We start from the raw sequence: 19,650 nt of genomic DNA, 5'->3' as shown, positions 1-19,650 counted from the left end.
CTGTCAAACTTAACACTTTGCCATTAAAAAATGGATGGTAATAAAATAAAACAAAAAGAAAGGCGGAAAGAGGAAAAGGCAGCAACTGCTGAACCAAAATTAATCAAGCGTGAAAAAGTGTTTGCAAAGAATTTTGCGCCGCCATTTATAATTTTTTCTCTGCCCCCATCTGGGTGGCTCGACCTGCTCCTCCTCCTCCTCCTGCCCAGCTTTGAGTTCACTTTTTTTTTACCCGCCTCACCATTTGCTGAGCTGTAAATGCTGTTGCCCGCTTGTTACTTACAATTAGGCGCACGAGTCAGCAGAAAGCACGCGGACGAGGATAAAAAGCGAAAAAAAAGACAGTAAATGAGAAAAGCAAATTGGAAAATTACAAGACTTACGAAATGCACGGGGTCAGCGCTTATGGAAATTGAAAGGAATTGAAAGGATTTTAATGCACATTAGGGAAAAGTTTTTAATTTCAGCAAAAGGTCAGCAACAAGTTCGAGTGGGATACCCATCGCGGCTCTGACATTGGAAAAAAGCAAAGTTGGAGGGTTGCTACACGGTCCAAAAATATATTATCGTATTATAAATTGATATCTAAATTTATACAATAATAATAAACTTTATGTTTATTGCAGTTAAGTAAATATTATAGATTCCAACTTACTTTCCTCTGTATAGCAAATCATATTGTCCTAAAGATTATTATACATACAATTACCCCTTTTTCATAGATAAAACCCTCGCCTTGTTTTTCCTGATTTAAATTTGTACCAAAGAAAGGGCTCCAAATAAAAGTAAACTTGATGGACTTAGAAACACATCTTTATAGCCACTTCCTTTCCATTCCGTTACATGCATTGAGAGAAATAAAATATACCCAGCCGAGCATGAGGGAACGAAAAGAATTACTTCCGAATTGAGCAAAGTTGGGGCCATTCGAAGGCATTTGCTATTCTAGGCCGATAGCCTTTTATGTCCAATTATCAGCGACAACGAGCGGCACGAACGAGTAAATGAAATTGTCAGGACCTGTGTATGTATATATACGGAACGGAAAAAGGCTCAGCTCTAGGGTTTTGTTTTTGGCAAAACAATAAACTGAAATTATGGCCAATGACAGCTGACATTTAAGCCAAACACAGGGGCGCACAATGGCACCGTATCGAAACGGGCTCGAAGGCATTCGAATGGAAAACTCGATCCCTTGTTCGACTGTAAATGGCACACAAAGCGGAAGCTGGCGGAGCCGGCGGAAGCCGTCGGAGTGGCTGCGAGGTCGGAATAAAGCCTCAATCAAGTTTCAATGAAGTTCTTTAAATGTAAACCATAATTTGCAATGCCATTTTCGAGCAATTTGCGATGGAAGCCCGAGCTAATGCAGCATGACCACAAGGAAAATTCTAAAAAGCCAAACGAGAAGGGAAACTAATAATAAAAATGTTAAAATAAATCTTCCGTGCGCTCTGATGGCAAAGTCTTTCGCCAGCTCTGTCTGCTACTCCCGCTCTGCTCCTGGTCTGGTCTGGCCAGGCAGCATAGATTTATGCATCCATTGTGCTGGGATATGAACAACCCTCTTATATTTTATGCGCATAATGGCCAACTACGACACCACTCGCACACTCGCACACACAAAGGCCAGCAGGGATGGGCATCAACGGAGACGGAAAAGCAGGCAGATGCGGTGGGCTGGTGATTGAGATTAGGATTGAGCCTCGGGGGCGTGGCACAGTGGTCAAAACTGGCAAATCAGCTGAACTGATAATCAGTTGAATTTGAATACAAGACACATTTAATATATGTACATCAATATTATGAACCATATTTAAAGTTTTAAAATATAGTATAAAAAATTTAAATAAGAAAAATTTATAAAAAGGTTTAAACGTAAAAGAAGTTTTATATTATAGAAACATAAAGTAAAGTATTTAAAGTAGAATTTGTTATGGTTTTCATTCAGAAGTATTTCTGAACCCTCTATTAATATCATATTATTTATTTAAATTTTATCCATTTTATATAAAAATATTAACGACTTTATTTTTACTCTTACTTTTTTACGAAAAATTCACCACTGTGCTTGATGTGGGGTCGGTGCCGTCTCCTCAACTGGCCCGAGGTTGTTTTTGTTATTTTCTTGTTATTTACACGAAATTGCGCCTGAGGTCATGCAGCTGGCTGTCATTGAAGGTGTTAAAGTTCAAATTGTGACGCTTTGTGTGAGAGTGAGTGTGCGTGCGTGTGTGTGGCCCATGATTACAGGGCATAAAGGCATAAAGAGTACAGCAGCTTAGACTACGACTTTCACTTTTCAGAGCTCCATTATTTTCACAGGAGTATATGCAAATAGTGTTCACCCAGTACGCTTGGCGGGGCAGGATTCGATTGGATTGGATTGGATTGGATGGGGTCCGAAAATGGCTGGCGGGGCAGCCTGGAAACGTTGTTGCACCATCGAAACTAAAGCACACAGATAAATATTCCCTCAGCGATGAGCAGACTGCAGCTGTTGTACCTGGAAACTTACCTGAAGGTACGGCATTAACGCTGGGACATTGATTTCTGAAATATATATAAACGAAAGCTGGCTTCAGATTCCCAAAAAAATATCCTTTAGCTTTTAAAGGGATGTGTAACTACTTATAGAGTTAAATTTCTCGGGAAAGTAAGTGGCAAATCTATTTAATTTTTAAATAATACCCAACTGTATTCTAGTCTCAAATTTCCATTTAAAACAAATCAGCTTTCAACTTGTTTCAAAAATAAAATACTTGAGCCAAGCCAACGGTGCGTATGAGTGATAAAAAGGAAAAACCTTACTTGGTACAAGAAATATAATGTGCTAGCACTGCTTGAACCTATAAACAGGATTTTGCTAACGTGAACATGACCATTAGAGTTGTGGTTTCCTTGGATTTCCACAGAAACCAGGCCGAGCCGTAGCCGAAAGCGGCCAAGAGCCGGGGGGAGGGCAGAAATGGATTGATGGAAAATCAAATGAAATGAATTTTACCATGCCCGGGCTGTAAGCTGCTAGCACTGGAAAATTCGCATGCGAAGAGAGAATTTTCCGGCTAGCACAGATTTAAGAGCAATTAACACGTCCACGCTCGCAACGATAATTGAATATGAGCGCACATGAGTGCACTGCGAAATCCATAATTGGACACCGTTGGTAATATTTATATTTGTTTTAAAATTGTTAAACATCAACCGTTGCCGGGTCGGAGCAATTAGCGCGAAATCAATTAGGGGTTACGCCATCCGCTGCCGACTGAAGCATGTCCAACAAGTGACCACCGTCCGCGTCCATCCCCGTTCCCACTCCCAGGGATCCAGGATCCGCTTTCGCAGTCTCCCCAAATCCTCTTTGGCTAAATATATCCTTGCTCCTCTGTCGGCTGTCTTCCAATATGTATTTACTTTCAATTTTAGGCACAACACTCATTTATTACAGTCGGAGCGGAGTCTTATCTGCTCCTGGGCCAGCTCTGCCGCAATTTCCATTTGCGTTGGCCTTGGCTTGGGTTCGGGAAAACCCAGCAGAACAGGGCAGGAGCAGCAGCAGTCTGGCTCCGCACAAGCAGTGTAAACAAAGGAGGCAAAAACCAAACGATGGCAAACAAGCCGCCGAGCGGCTGCCAACAAATACATGTACATGCAGAGCGAGGAAACAAAAAAGCAAAAACATGGCCAACGGAGCGGTAGAGGGTACACATAAAGCGAAAAATGTTCTTGTTAACAAATTGCAAAACATTTGCTTTTTGAAGACAAATTACTCGTGGTAAAACAAATTGCTTTGCTCCTCCGCTGCTTCTTCATCAACTCCGGCTCCAGTTCCAGCGCCTCTCTGGCTCCTCCAGACATTAAATTTCGAGTGTGTGTGTGGGCCGCATTTAAATTTGATAAACGAGTATTGGGCCTGGGGAGTAGTGCAGTCGTAGCCCCGGCCACAGACCATTGCACTTAAGTCGCGATGGGTCAACGCCTAATTAGCGAAAGCGACGCCCTCCCCTTCCGCCGCTTCCTGCTCGGCAAAGCGGAAACGGAAGCAGCAGGTAACAGCTTAAATGTAACTTTAAGCGCCCTAATGAAGACAATTAAATGAGCTTAAGGCGAATGCTCGAGCGGGCTTAGCAGTCGTGGAGATACTCGTACCTTCTGACCACACAGTCCCCCGTTCAGCTCCCATCTGCGCAGCAATCTGCTTCAAAAACACAGCAAAAGTTGTAAGACTAAGGGAAAAGTTAATGAAAAAACAAATAAAAGTTATACAGAGATCGCTGTGGACTTGAAATCAATAATTGTGGTGCTGTATTTACATTAAACTATTTGAAATTATGTAACTTTATTTAAGGTAAGGTCGTAGAGCACAGAGTTTAATAAAGTTTAAAATAGTATAACAAAAAACAGAAAATAGATGTACATATCGGATGGTCAGATTGTATTCGTTGTTATTGGCGCATAAAACCACGGAGTCGGTTACTAATTGCTTCTCCGGGCATCCATGGCGTATGAGCAATGGTCCGCGTTGCGCATTCGCCACCGGCAAAAAAAAGCTAACCAAAATATATTTGTTAATTTGTGCATGCACTCGATCATAATTTAAGTAATTATTTTTGGAGTGGTGCACCGCACATACCCTTCGCTACGGAATTCCGGGTGCCTGGCTGGCGTTGCCAAGGGAATGCCCAGAGGTCTGTTGACCACGAATTGATTTGCGAACTATCGGTTTGGCTATAAATTCCTGGCAACTGGCAAAGGCATTTCAAAGTTCGTGGTTAGTTATCAGCTTAAAATCAGCTCACCTTGCGGGGTGGCGATTAGCCGGAATACATTTGGCACCTTCCACATGCCCGAACATGCGCATAAATTTGCCATTAAGTGATGTATCAGGCGGAGGCGATGCGGACTGTTGGCCTAAGTAAACAGGACACTCTCTTCTTTGACTATCCATCAGCGAAGTTTCGATCCAGTTTAGAGAGATTCCGGCGTGTGCAGTCTGGCCGGGAGCTAAACCCTTTCAGCGCAGGGCATTAATAAGTCAAGTCAAGCCGTCCTGCTGGAGGGCGGGGTGTGAGAAATACAGGAAGAATTACATGCTCCGGCGCATAACTTGGCCGAGGAGCTGCCTGTGCCCTGCATAATAAAGCTGCCTCGATGGCCAATTCGGTAAACAATGCGGGCGCAATATGCAAATGAGCATATTAGTAAAGCCAGTCGCCGAATTTGCATAATTTTTTCACAGTTTTCCGGCACCGAAAGTGTTGCGAAAGGGACAAAGGTAGCTGCAGGCTACTCTCTCGAATTTGAATGATGTGCCCAGTTGATTTGTGGGAAAGCGAACGGGATCGCGAACCCTGGAGAAGGGAGCAGGGACTCGCATTAGCCAGCCTCCGCCGACGCACTTTATATTCATGCCGCAGTGTGCATAAATATAATTTCTTATATCCCTAGCTGGGACAGGACTTGGGCAAGGACATCAATTTATGCCGAGCACGTCCAGCGGTCCACTGCCCCCGCATATTGGCATTTGTTGCACTCTATAAAATCCGCTTAACGTTTGCCACTGCAACAACTATGGACGCAATCAAAGTAAAAATACATCACCATTAACGGCCAGCCACAGGAGTGGTGCAGCAGGAGCAAGGGTGACTGCAAGAGCAAAGGATGCTCTGCGGCTCCATTGAAATATCAATTATTGCATGTCCACTCCGAGAGTCCGGTTCGACTCGGTTGAGCTCCGTTTCGTTTTGTTCCGTTCCGTTCGGTTCGGTTCAGTCGAGCATTAAAATGATGCTTAATTGTGCTGCGTGGCTGGCGGAGATAAAAAACGCGGCAACAGTCACAACATCCGCTTCGACAGCCGGCAAATGAAAATGTTAACATTAAAATTAATGACAGCAAAGCAGTTCACGTCTGCGTAATTGTGCGTTGAACTCTGCCTCTGCTCATCTGACTGCACACCGAGAGCTCGCCCTAAAACGATAGCATACTTAATGGGGCTGGTTAGGTCGCATGCCGGAATGGCCATGGTTCGGTGACACGATAACTTAAATACCAACTTAAACTATACTTAACTTGAATTGGAATGAAAAAGTATTATTAGTATTAACAAGTGTCATAACTATACAAAATATATCAATAGTCTAAAGTTACTTTTTAAGTTGAGAAAGGGGAAATTTATAAACCAGATCTTTTTTATACGAGTTTAATGTATAAACAAGAAAGAAAGCTAACTTTGGCCAGCCAAAGTTTGTATACCCTTGCAGGTAACAATTAAAATATATCATAACTAAGCCAAAAATGCATTAATTTCGATTCGAAAAGCCATTTTGTGTTAGTTTTTATTCATTAAAAAAAACTGCATACAGAATTTAAAATTTTAAGAAATCCAAATTTTTGGCCATTTTTGCTAATTTTAATGATGTAACCCCTTATCAAATTTCGCAAAAATGGCCAAAAAATCGATATCTTCCGGAAATGTCTAGAAAGATTCCCATGTTAATGCTGATCAGGAATATATATGGTTTATGGGGTCGGAAATGAGTCCTTGACTTAGAAAAATATTATTTTGTATTATAAAATCGGATTTTTTATATTAAAAAACTTCTTGATTTTTTTTTAAATTAAAAATATCATAACTCGGCCAAAAGAGCATTAATTTTAAATCAGAAAACTGTTCTGTGCAAGATTTTCTACAGTTAATAAATCTGCATACTTTATTTAAAAATTTTGAAAATTCAATTTTTTATCAAAATCCAAAATTTTAATGATGTAACCCCTTATAAAATTTTGCAAAAATGGCCAAAAAATCGATTTCTTCCTGACATATCTAGAAAGATTCCCCTGTTGATGCTGATCAAGAATATATATACTTTATAGGGTCGGAAACGTCTCATTCACTGCGTTGCCAACTTGTGACTGAAATTATAATACCCTGCAAGGGTATAATAAGGACAGAATGGTAATGATATTTATTTTTAATAATTTATTTCAATTTGAAAATTTAATCCTAGCACAGAATATTACACTTAATTGTAAATATAATAAGAAGGAATTGCGAGTAATAAGTTATTTTCTAAAGAATTTATATATTTCAAACTCCATGTGACTAGCGCTATAATTATATGTGTAAAACTGCTGCGTTAAAATAATAAATTAATACAATTTGATTAAAATTAAAATCTCCAACTAAAAAGAGTATGAAATTGTAGTTTTAAGCAACTTCTTCGCTGTTTTCTATATATTTTAAAGTTATAAATATACAATTTTGATATATCGCATTGAAATGTAAAGTAAACCCATGTTGTCTTCAGTTTCAAACAATAAATTGCAAGTTCAGATAATGGTCTGGTTGTTCCGTTTATCGATCTCAAAGCAGATTGATACTAAATGACTAATGGCAGGAAATTTAATTCAGCAGATACCCGCCTCGGATTAACTTTCGCAGCCTGACAGAACATCAATTTCGACTTCATCTTATATTTCGGCCCGCTTTGTGGCGGTCCTTCTCTGGGTGCTCCATACTCCCGGACAAGTTGCCATTCAGTCAATGCCATTGTTCGCATACATAAAATCAATTTGTCATAATTACGTGTAGCTTTCTTCTTTGTAAAGGCCGGGGAGTGCGAGGAGGCATTCATAAATATTCGATATACTTTACACTTTATACTTAATCAGAGCATTTAATAACTGACACGCGCAGTGTCGCAGACAGCGGGGAAATCAATGGAAAATACAAAATTGAAATGAAAAAAGTTGCGTCGTCAATCACAGAGCAGAGGCCGAGGAACCCAGAAACCGGCGAACCCCTACTAGGCCCGCGCCCTTGTGTGTCGGGGCGCCCATTCAATATCGATGCCGCCACTTGACGGGCATTATTCAAAAAAGGGCCGCCTGTCACGGCCGCCGAATGTCACGCGCACGCTTCGAGTGGCTCAAGGAGCGGCGAGTGGAGGAGGGACCCCGGCCAGGACACAGGGAGCAGGGCGCAGGGCGCAAGAGTCACGGGAGCAAGTCCTTGCCTGGCTGCACAGTTGCAGCGGTGTTAATGCCCCCGGGGCCAAATGGCAAAGCGGAGCAGCACATTATCATTATCGGGCACAAGTCCCATTACGTGAGCAGCCGAATGAAAGGATTCTCATCCCAGCTCAGCTGCTCATGCAGCCGGAGAATCCCCGCTTGCAGCCAGGCAAATTTATAACGCTGCTTAAATGCTTTATTAAAAGACATAAGTTAGGCGGGAGCGTGCTTATGAAATATGCTCCCGGCACACACACATACAGGGGAGTTTTTAGGAGGACATTTTAAATGAGTTTTGGCTCTCTGTCTCTGGAATTTACAGTTGGCAGCAGCACAAAACACAAAAAACGGAAAAACAAGGACGAGCCGAGAATGGGAACGGGTTGCAAACACTTTGCCAGAGTTTTGCCGTTTTGTGCAAAAGTTTTTATGGCCCGTTGTTTAATTTATGGTTAAAATACATTTTCAGCTACACAGCGCTGGCATTAAAGCTGCCGAAAGGCCGGGCGCACCTGTTACACGGCTTGTTGTTGAGGCAATTAGACGCGGCGCCAACATAATGTATTCATGGCGGTGTTGATGGGCGGAACTGCCCGGAGAACGGCTCTCGAAACCTTCATCCAGTTATCAGCTGAAATATGAGCTCGTCAGGGCAGACCGAGCCCAAACTTTTCGCTGCAAGCGGCGACTCACATGTGTAATTAATCGGTGCCCATTAGTTAGCCAAAGTGTCGAAAGCATGTGAATTAGGGGCTTCCGTTTCGCGGAAAGTAATCTAAACAATACATTTAAGTGGAGATATCAAATTGGTACTTTGTGCGAGTAATCCAGCGACCAAGAGTACACATAAGTGGGGATATTACATATTATCTGTAGCTGGATTTGATTCGATTTATTATTTATATATTTTTAAAGGTGCTATAAAATCACTGGGGTTTTTGAAATACTTAAAGAGGTATCATAAGGTATAAAGTTAAATTTTAAAGTACCATATTCATTTTGTTATATTTTTATTATTACCTTGTCTTATGGCAACTTAATCTACTCGGTTATAACCATTTAGGTTTTTTAAAGGTTTTTAATATTAATATTTTTGTTTCATTTTCAGGGTTTTTGAAACCTCTTATTTGCTATATTTTTTGAGCGAAGATAGCAGGATGCCTGACAAATAAAGCATTAAGAGCCTATCTTAAATTAATTAATGTTAAAAGAATTTTAAAGAGAATCTAGCACAGTCTATATTCGTTTTATTTAGAATATTTTGAACTCAAGATTCAGCACAGTGTTTCGTATAAATTCTAATCTATAAATAGGTAATAACATTTTTTTCCAAACACATATACTAAGTATTTATATATATAAGTTTAGTTAAAGGATGTGAGCACATGTATAGCTACAGAAATAAATATTGCTTAAGTCCAGCAATTCTGGCAGCTTTGGCAAATGTCAACGGGCGGGCATAACAAAAAACAAGAAGGCCAACAGCAACATCAAAAACCAACAACCACACCTACTCGTCCTGGCACACATACACACAAATACTGGGGTGCGCACATAAAGATGTCAACTGCACTTGCAATGTGCCACACAACACAAAAGTTTGCTGTGCTTCTGCTCACAAATAAAATTTAATAAACGCCAGACAAGCGCTTTCGCTCATATTAAAACCCTTGCGACAATCAGCAACAAAGTCTTGACTTTGAAGCCGGAAAAAATTAATACGAAATTCAATAAAGTTTGTTTTCAGGAATTTCATATGTCAGCGCGCAGGCTGAATACGGAAAACGGAAAACGGCGAGGAAACGGAAGCAGCAGCATATCAAAGGATCTTTGAATTTACAAGAAAGTAATAAGCAATGCTCCTTGGGGAAAATACAAATACGATTTTACAATGCAACAGAAATTAAAACGATGTTCCACACCTTAATGAGCAAAGTAATATTGGAAATATAGAAATCAAATCTATATCAGGAGTGCCATTAAATTGATTGCAGGTTTATTAAATAGGTTTGGCAGCGACAGACATTGTTGGGAATATCAGCAGTGCCCTTCTCCTTCACCGAAGAACGAGTGTCGTGTAATGGACATCTCAAGGAGTAACTCGAGCAGACAAATATATAGAGATAGGAATAGGATGCCACAGGAGTCGGGTGGGAAAGGGAGTACGCTTTTCCGAATTTTCATTTTGCGCTCGTTGCGCGATTTATGTTATTATTGATTGCGCACAGCACGAAAACTCACAATGAGTGCAGCGCAATGTGTGTGTGTGTGTGTGTACTTGAACTCAATTGATTCAAGCAATTTAATATTCATTTGTGCGTGTAAATCAGATTTGCACATGCAAATACCCGAAATCGGCGGAATAATTGATTGAGCGACACACGACGGGGAGTCCCCGCCACAATCAGTGCAAAAATAATTTGATAATTTTTATTTGCAAACGCGTTAACAGGCAGACAGGACCTGATATACGTAAGTAGCTTGACAGGATCTTGGGTGCTCTGGGGCAAGTAATTAAATTAGCCAGTCCTGCTGGTCATTGATTTATTAGATTCGACGACCGCTGTACATTAATCCATTTCATGCATCTCGACTCGGCATAATCAGGGCCTAATTTGATTGTGATTTATAACCGGGTAACCTTGGTGCCAGGGGGGAATGCATCCTAAGGCTTTGGGTCTTAGCTGTCGGCTGACTTGCAATAAATTGCAATTATCAGGCCATATCCTTAAGGCGCTCCCGCCTGCACTCGCCGATAACAGAGCTAGTAGAGCTAACAGAGCTGTGTTTAGCGCGCTCTCCGCTCTCGCTGTTAGCCCTTCGGCACTGTTAGCGTCCGGCGTCGTCTCGTCCTGTTTGTTATCTTGGAGGAAACTATTTTTGGCGAACCATCACTTTTATGGGCATGACTCCTCTGGAAGCTTTATTTCCATTTTCATACCACTGGCACACAGTGCCGCTCGAGTGCTTAGAGCAATCTAGTTTATTGCCAATGCAGACTGGCTACAGTTTGATTTGGAATTAAATTACAAGGGGAATCCTGGCTGAATAAATTCATATTTAACAGATCTAAAGAGAAATCAAGGTGGAAATATTGAGAGAAAGAGTCTGGTCTATGCTTTTGATATTTGACTTAATCAAGTCTTTGTCTTTGTCTTTATTACTCAGTTTAAATCTGCTTTCGACAGCGGTCCTATGGTGCTGTTCCGCACTGTTTGCGGTAGATACGCCACTGCTTTTCGCCCGCTTGTGTATGTCTGGCAATTTATGCGCCACCAAAACTCCACTAATTTCTCACAGCCATATCCTGCGACTGACTGCGCCACCCCCATTCGCTCGCTCCTTTCCGGATCCTGGCTTGTAGCTTTCCTGCTTCCGCCCCGTGTCCACAACGCACGAGAATAGCTAGCCAGCTAGCTAGCTTTATTTATTTGCCTGTATTAAATGTCCTTTTTGGCAGTGATATCCCCGCCCGCCGGACAGATGCCGAACTATTGTCTGGCTGAGGGGGCAGGGCCAACGCTGCACAGGACTCTCGGTAAGTTCCTGGCCCGCATATGCATTATCTGGCATCTCTCAAAAGTATATACATGGTTGTTGCCAGGTAAACTTTCGCCGTTTCACGTGGCTGACGCTGATGACTTTTCCTCCATTTCCCTTTGTGTCATTATCTTTTGATTACTTCATTTCCTCGCTCGCACAGGCGGCCACAGAAATAAAAACAATTTATATTTTCCTTTGTGGCCGCAGCAAAGCTCTCAAGTGCCTACCCGCCCCCTTGGCTTGTTGCCTGTTGTCTTGGCAAATTATGAAGAGCGTCAAAGTCGCCCCCGTAAGCCAGGTTAAGGCCAGTCGGACTACTAGGTTTACTCCCCCATTCTCACCCTCAATCTCGATCCGGGCAACCTTTTCGTTTAGCCAGCAATCAACTTTGGCAACTCTTTCAATTTGTTTGGCAGGCGTGTGCGTATGTGTGTGCGTACGTGTTCCCCGATCCTGCTCCAAGTTCCCCGAGCTGTAGGTGTGTTCGGGGGCCTTGAGTGACTTCTTGTTTAGTTGGCAGTTTTCAAAACATATCCAGCCAACTTTTTTCTTTCCCAAATTGCTTACAAAGTGTTTTTTTCTCGGGCCGGGTTTTTATTTTTGGGTCGCAGCAAATAAATGGCTAAGCAGTAAATCTTTGTCGGTTTAGGTTATTGAATATTTCATGCCCGAGTTGATTTATTATTTATTTCTTTTTAATGCCCGCCGAAGGTCAAGAAAACAGTTCGTTTTCGATGAACCCGTTTTATGGTCATTATTTGGGACGCCAACCGTCCCTCCCGCCCCGAGGGGGAGCAGATCGCAGCCCCATTGTCCGTGAAGAGGAAATGGCAGCTCCGATTTTCGCCTTGCCTGGGGCGGGGGCCTGGACACACGACCAGGACCCTAACCGGCCTCAGTGGGTGGGAATAAGGGGGAGACAACATAATTAGAGCACGGCCGCCACTCGGCGTTGCAAGCCTAATGAGTTTGGTTCGGCTTTTAGTGCTGCGTTTGATGGCAATTGCACGGCGTCGCGCATTGTCAACGCGCTGCCAAAGGGAGTCCCCGAAAAAATCTCTGTGGCTCCCTCCATACTCAATAATGCACGCCACAGCCACAGCCCCCAATCCCAGAGTCAGGTCCCCTTTTAGTTTGCCGTTGTGGCAAGCGGTAGGGTGGCTCGGTGGGTCAGGTCTTTCACAGGGACTCTGCGTTTTTCAAAGTCGATTTGCTTTACTCTTAGTGTAGATTTCTCAATAGTCGGTTTACTAGATGGTTGTCAATTGATAACAAGGACAAGTTTCAAAGTTTTCGTTTCTCAGTTAGAATGAATTCATTTATTTCCATTCTATATACATTATCTAATATATTAGGTACCCAAAATAAGATAAATTTTTGTTTTAAACATCACAAGCTAAATTAGTTTGAATGAATATAGTATTAAATTTATTCTTCGAGTTTTCTGAATTATAACGAACCACCCTTTTTCAGTTGGATACTGCGGGAGATTGGCAGGAAGGACGAAGGATGGAAAATATTCGTGACTCCCGCTCGGCGCTCCGTGGGGCATTTTGTCCGTCCACAAAGTGCTTCCTGCAGCCGGGCTAGTCTGCAGGATATCGAAGTCAGTCCCAGGACTACGCGTGGGTCAAAAAAAAGGAACTGGTACACAGGCTCAAGTCCCCTCACGTCCTTGCCGAACCTTCTCTCACCCATTGTTGCTGCTGCAACAGTTATTATGTTTGCATATCTCGAAAAACTTCATGTATTTTGCTTTAGTTGGCCTGTTAAATATTAATAAATCTCTTTCTCGCTCAAAGCTGGCTGGTGCATCGAAAAACGCTTGCCAAATGCCGGCAAAAAGTTTTCTGCTACAATGGCTGCTGGTTTTTCCGAGTGTCTTCCTGGGCGTGTTTGCATTTCTCTGGATGGATGAATGGCTGCTCTGTGTGTGTGCCTACTCGGGGTCCTTATGTAAATCGGTCGTTGTTCCTTTTAGCACTCGTCCCCGACTGCCTTGTTTTTTGCGCTTCCAAGTGTTGAGTGTTTTGTTATTGAAGCATATTTTCCTCATTTGTTCTGGGGCTGCACTCGCTCACCCCGCCAGTCGCTTCCCAGGAATTGTTGTTAGTTAAACAACGACACAACAACGGGAGCTCCTGAGGTGTGTGTAGAACTTTGGGCCCCTTTCGAGCCCTTTCACGGAGGAGAGACCGAAAAATAAAAGGCTTAATGTGTGTATTCGCTAAAAGCTTGTTACTGTACCGTGGGCCTGGCCTGGCACAATCGGTAGGCGCTGTATTAAAAGTTTTACGGGCTTAAACTTTCGCCAACAAACTTGTGGCAGTCGCATAAAATGTTGCTACTACCTCTGAGCCTAAAAGTATGCACGCCCCCCGCTTCATACACGCGCCAACAAAGCCAAGTTAACACACAATTGCGCTTTTGCATATTTGCGCCCTGCTGCAAAGCAAACAAAATTCCGCGAACCAAATCAACAGGAGAGCGCAGCCGGAAGAGGAAGCCTGGGCGGGAAAGGGTTGGGAGTACGCCGAACCAGGTCAAGAGCTGTTAACTTGAAAATTACACAATTTGTGCATTTTGTAACGGAATTAGCCCGTCCATTTGCAGGGGCTTTAAAGTGTTGCCAAGCGCCCAGTTACGAGCACTGAGGCCAGCCGCCAGAGTGTAAACAAAAACTTGACTGATCACTCCGGCCATCCACATACATATTTGGGTATTAGCCGCAATATTTTGTTCACTCGAAAACTGCAGTGTTCGAAAGAGAGAGAGTGTTACCACTAGACCACCGGCCAAAGGGACCGTCTCATAATTGCTGGCAGTAATTAAGCAAAGTGTGGAAAGGAGTGACCAGCACTCGGCAAATACAAACACCCTTTGGGGCAACGGTGGCGCGCAGGACGAGATTTGTTTGCCCCTGCGGTTGTTGACCGAGGCACCGGAGGTCCTGCACAAAGGTCCCCAAAGCCCGTGACCAACGAACTGTTAGCTCGGTCCCAGTCGTCGAGGAGTCACTAAAATAAAGTCCGCCGTTGGCTTACACTTAGCACAATGGGAATCGAGCTGTGCCAAAAATTAGCAGAAATAATATACATGGAAGGCCTAATAAAATCAGATTTATTGATAATGATGATTTTGATTTGTGTTTGTCCTAATCAGGCGTGAATTTGTTGATGAAATGGAAAGTTCTTGAAAGCAAACTCAGAAACCTACGATTCATGAACGATTTTTACTCATTTTGATATACAGAGCAAAGCCTTTTGTTTTTTCCTCGTACTGCTTTGAAACTATTTCGGGCGTTTCTAAATGCCAAACTTGAGCCGCCCGGGCCAAAGTCTGTAGTCGGTGGTCGGTGGTCGGTGGGTGTGTGCGGTAGATGAAGATTAATTTGTGTGTTCAACTCTCGGATGCCACTTCAAGACTCGCCCGGCACAAAGGCGCAGTCACGGCCATCAGCTGCTCATCTTGGATACCAGAGCTCTAAGTTGCGTTCCAACGCACAGTGGGCGAGACCTCAAATTTCATGGATTAATAAACGATTTGTCTAAAAGTATAGAGCCGTTACCAGCGATAAGTTGTTGGTGCTTCATACTCATATTTAGGAAAATGTGTTTTTTTTTTGAGAGCGTAAAAAACTAAAAGTATAAAATGACTAAAAACACTTCAAGCAAGTGCGTTTGTGTGCATACAGATCTAGAATACCTTAAAGTACATGAGAGCTCACCAGGGTTTTTAAATAAAATTTCAAGAGAGCGGGGATCTAACTCTAAAGTCTGTCCCTAAAACTTTGTAAAGCTTTGTATACGCTTCTTATACTATCTTTTTCAAAGATATACCACGCAAAAGATTAAATACTTTCATCCAACGGCTAAAGAATTTGCTCCAGTTTAAGTTTCGATGAATTGAATTCTAGATCTTGACCACTGTGCACCGCCTTATGGTTGGCCTAAGGTAACAGACACATCAGCCACATCAGCCACACGGTGGTGCCTGGGTCGGAGCTGGCGATGGGGCTAGGGATGCGGTGGACATGGGGATGAGGATGGAACAATGGGGGTCGCAAAGCATTTGTGAGATTCTTGCCCGGGGCCCAGACACGCTGCCAAATGAATGATGAATGCTTATAAACGAGCTCGAGGGCGCCGAGCGACCTTTTCGCATGCACATGGCCTGCAGGTGGGTGTGGTCCAGGCGCCGAGCCATGCATATTTATTTATGAAGCTGACAAAGGCCACCGTTTAGCGGGGATCATGGGGTTACGGCCGCCGGGCATGCTTTTGCAGCCTTGGCTTATACTACATACACCCGTTTGTCCGATAATCCAATAAGTTAATTATTGTGCCATTGCAAACTATCAAAGGAGTTAGTTTGCCAGCCTCGGGCTCTGTGCAAATAAGCACGTGTCCTCAGTGCCCACTCGTCCTCTTTCGGTGCTCTTGATGTGGGGGAGGAGGAGTTGCATTCTGCAATAACTTAACCCGAAGTCTTTTTGACCCAATTGCGGCTGACACATCTTAGGAAAATTAAACCACCTGCCTTAGGAAATCCTCATTTCGCATGCACGTATGTGTGTGTGTGAGTTCCTACACTAATTAATGCGACACCTGCCCCATGTCACGTTCTAGTTAGGTTTTTGCCTTTCGCAGATTTAATGAATGCAGGCGTTTTCAATTTTAATCCGCAAAAGCCGCAAAACTTTGGCTAGCCGCCATCATTAGCCGTTGTCAGGCGCCAGGCGTCAGCCTGTCATTAAAAATGGCTTAAATGGCGGGCCTTGCCAGCACGTTTTCGGTGGCAAAACCGGAAATAGGATGGCAGGACCCTAGCCATTAAAGCGGAGAGAGACCACGGAATGGTTCGCTTACAGGTAATGGATAGCACTCTAAGGTCAACCCGGATAGAAGGACCAAAAAGAGTCTGCTGAGTTCATGAAGCATACTGAAGATGGAGGCGGCATAGAGGAAGGAGAATAAATCATTATCCCAGAGAAAGACCACGGAATGGTTCAGTTACAGGTAAGGGATAGCGCTCTGAGGGTTCTTGCACTTTTCAGAGTCAATCCGGATAGAAGTACCAAATAGATTCCGCCGAGTTCATGAAGCACATCGAGTAATAGAGGGAATAACCCGCTGAAGATGATGGCGGAAAATAGAAAGGACGATGAAACCCTGCGGACGCTGCAGGCGGCATAAAGGAGAACGGGTTCCATTAGCGCCCGGAATCGAAGCAGAGGCAGTGAAATTTAAAAGCGCCATTTGCCTTTTGTTCTCCAACTTTCTCTTTTTGCTCTGCATTGAAATGCACTCCCCGTGCTCTCGCCAAGCCCTGCTTTGTGCGGCTCACTGGGGTTATGCCTGCGGGCCGATGCTTTTTGAAGGAGCCGGGCTCTAATGCAATATACTACTATGGCATACTATATAGTGCTTATATGTATTTACCCAGCTATGGCGGTCCGGGCTTGCACTTGTGTTTGTGTAACGAGGTCACTGCTTTGGGACAAAAGTTGTCAACTTGAAAATTACACATTCTGGAAATCAGCAAAAAAAATGTGGCTCGTACGAGGCTGGGGGCGGTTGGGGCGTGGCCGAAGCCAAAGCCAACATATCTTTGGCTTTGGCCCTGCACAACTGTTGCCTTTATTTCGGCTTATCAGCCTGTAAAATGCGCAATTCAAATGCAAATGTGCAGCGTAATTAAAAATGTGCACTCCCCGGCCCCCTGACTCCACGCTTTCTGACAGCGATATGGCCGGGTAGAGCCAATTTAAATATAGTCGTCCGTATGCAAACACACAGACACCATACGCTCCCCGTAGTTGTACACCGAATGTGTGGAATTTAATTAGCTGAGACCTTCGGGGCCACAGTCCTGCCACTGCTGCTGGCCATAAAAATAATAATAATGCAGAAAATGAACTCGGGTCGGCAATGCGGTTGGGTCTGAAATGCGAGGAGGCAGAAGGCCCCTCGCTGGTCGCCTTCCTTTCATCGCTCTCGGTTTCCGCAAATCGCTTTAAGCCCAACTATTCATTGCCGCCTAACTGGCTTTCCACCTGAAAGGGGGACCCTTTCTAAATATTCAATTTCACACGTTCCATCAGCATACCTACCAAACAACCCACAGTGCACAGTGGTTGTCATGATATTAGCATCGAACTTAAATATCAACCAAATGTTTATATTGAGGCGATTATGTTCCAGGAAAATAATGTAGGTGGCTAAAGGGATCGCTTCCTTATATTTTAGTTTAAAACATATTTCTGAAAGTATTGTATCATTGGTTTAATATTTCTTGAATTAAGAAGTCACGTTATTCTTGTACTATTTAGGCATTAAAATTACATATCTCCGTCAATCTCGGCGCGGAGATAAAACATTTTTAGTTCGTCGAAGATTTGTCGCTAGCCTTAAAGTAAAAGTAATATTTAAGACTATACATTAATACTTAAATTATCATAAAAGGGGTCTATAATAACAAATCCAGTCCTTTTATTTTGACCACAATTGTGATAGCCTGCAGCAGCTGTCAGTGGAGACTGGCCGCAAAAATCGGCTTGTCGCAGCCGGCAAATAAAGTCGCACATATTTTCAAATAAAGCTGCTGTTATCACAAATTGACAGCAAAGTATTGTGCGGCCAACTACTTTGGCCCAGCATGGGTTGTGGGCTGTGGCTGTGGGTGTGGGTGCGGGCCCGCGTGTTGGTTAGGGCTTGTTCCCAAAATGGCCAAATGGCTTTGTGCGGTCAGGCAACGGGAATAGGCTGCCGGAAGGGGACGCGACTTCCGCCTCCGGTTACACATGCACAGCTGGAAAGTAGCCTGCGGTCGGCTGTCACTGCGATGATTGCGCTGCACACACACACAGAGGCGCAGGGGGACAATCACCCCTGGAAAACCTAATAAAGCCACAATATGAACGGCCGGATTCGGCCATCGCGATGCGCTTTATTTAACAATATTAAACAGCCAATCTGCCGCTGGCAATTTCCGCATTCGTATTGCTTTGTGCGGCCTGTCACTTCAGTTCACATCGGTTAAGGGATTATCGAAACCATTTTGAAAGCAGCTCCCGATTCCTACAAACTCTAAATTCCAAAACGCACAAAGCAGGACGTCATCGATTCTGAAGTCTTCAACTTTAGCGTCTTCACTGGGGCGAAAGACGTTTCCAACCAAACCAGCCTGCCATGGACGGAGGGGGTGACAGACAGCGGACTGTCCATTTCCGCCGGCGCGTGCATAACCATCATCGTTCTGTTCGTGTCGTAGCACAAGCATCTGACTCCCGTACTAGTATCGGTTATGCTTCAGATGAGGACGGTGTACCTGATGCGTCAAGGCTTGCGTTGATCTTGGCCCAGTTGGCCGAAGACTCTGGCTTCGAGTCAGGCAGCGAGGGCGACTAAGTAAATTCCCAGCAGTGTTAATAACTAAATTATTATACAAATTCGTCGTGGATATTACTTTACAAAAGGAAAATATTTTTGAGCAAATTGACGAAAATTAAAGGACAGTTTTAAGGAGCAATGGAAAGTAAGAGTGAGTTTTTCACACTGCTCTAGCTAAAGCTTCTCCAGGAGAACAGGTCCAGGGTAGCGTTCATGAATTTGCTGCCTTATCAAGAGGCAGTTTACCGTCGCGAAGGTAAGCAAATACAAAGTAACCTATAAAGATTAGTTTGTAGTTAAGTTCCTTGTGTTTTTTTCGTCTAGGTGCTGGAGAGTCCCTACATGGAAAGCCAAGCAGTCAGGGAGTTTGGTGTCTGAGGCGGAAGCCTACTTCTTGTGGCAACAGGTAAAGACCAAAAGCTGTACATACAATATTTGTTAAATAATAACCTCGATTTAAAGTTTTTGTTAGCCACAGGACCCTTGAACTGAAACCAAAGGTATTGGAGAAGGCTCCTTCAATCATTTAGAAAACATTTTTGGCTGAAACTTAGCAATCATATTTTACAAATCGTAGTGAATTCCTTACGTTGATGACTTGGCGAATCAATATATTTTAATAAAAAAATTTATGTCTAACCAAGCTTTTTTTATATAAAGAGCTATAAAAAATATTTTAATCGTTTGAAAAATCGAGATT

General features: G+C 43.3%; 1 long non-coding RNA gene across 1 annotated transcript; it reads left to right on the top strand.

The window, feature by feature from the left end:
- Positions 1-18,577: 18,577 nt before the first annotated feature.
- Positions 18,578-19,624, top strand: LOC108080710 (uncharacterized). Its single transcript, XR_001770929.3, has 3 exons — positions 18,578-19,206; positions 19,275-19,356; positions 19,413-19,624. It is a non-coding gene; the product is annotated as an uncharacterized lncRNA (long non-coding RNA).
- Positions 19,625-19,650: the final 26 nt, after the last annotated feature.

The sequence above is a fragment of the Drosophila kikkawai genome, chromosome 2L, assembly GCF_030179895.1.
Source record: "Drosophila kikkawai strain 14028-0561.14 chromosome 2L, DkikHiC1v2, whole genome shotgun sequence".
Classification (NCBI taxonomy): Eukaryota; Metazoa; Arthropoda; class Insecta; order Diptera; family Drosophilidae; genus Drosophila; species Drosophila kikkawai.
This window is presented reverse-complemented; position numbering and strand designations above follow the sequence as displayed.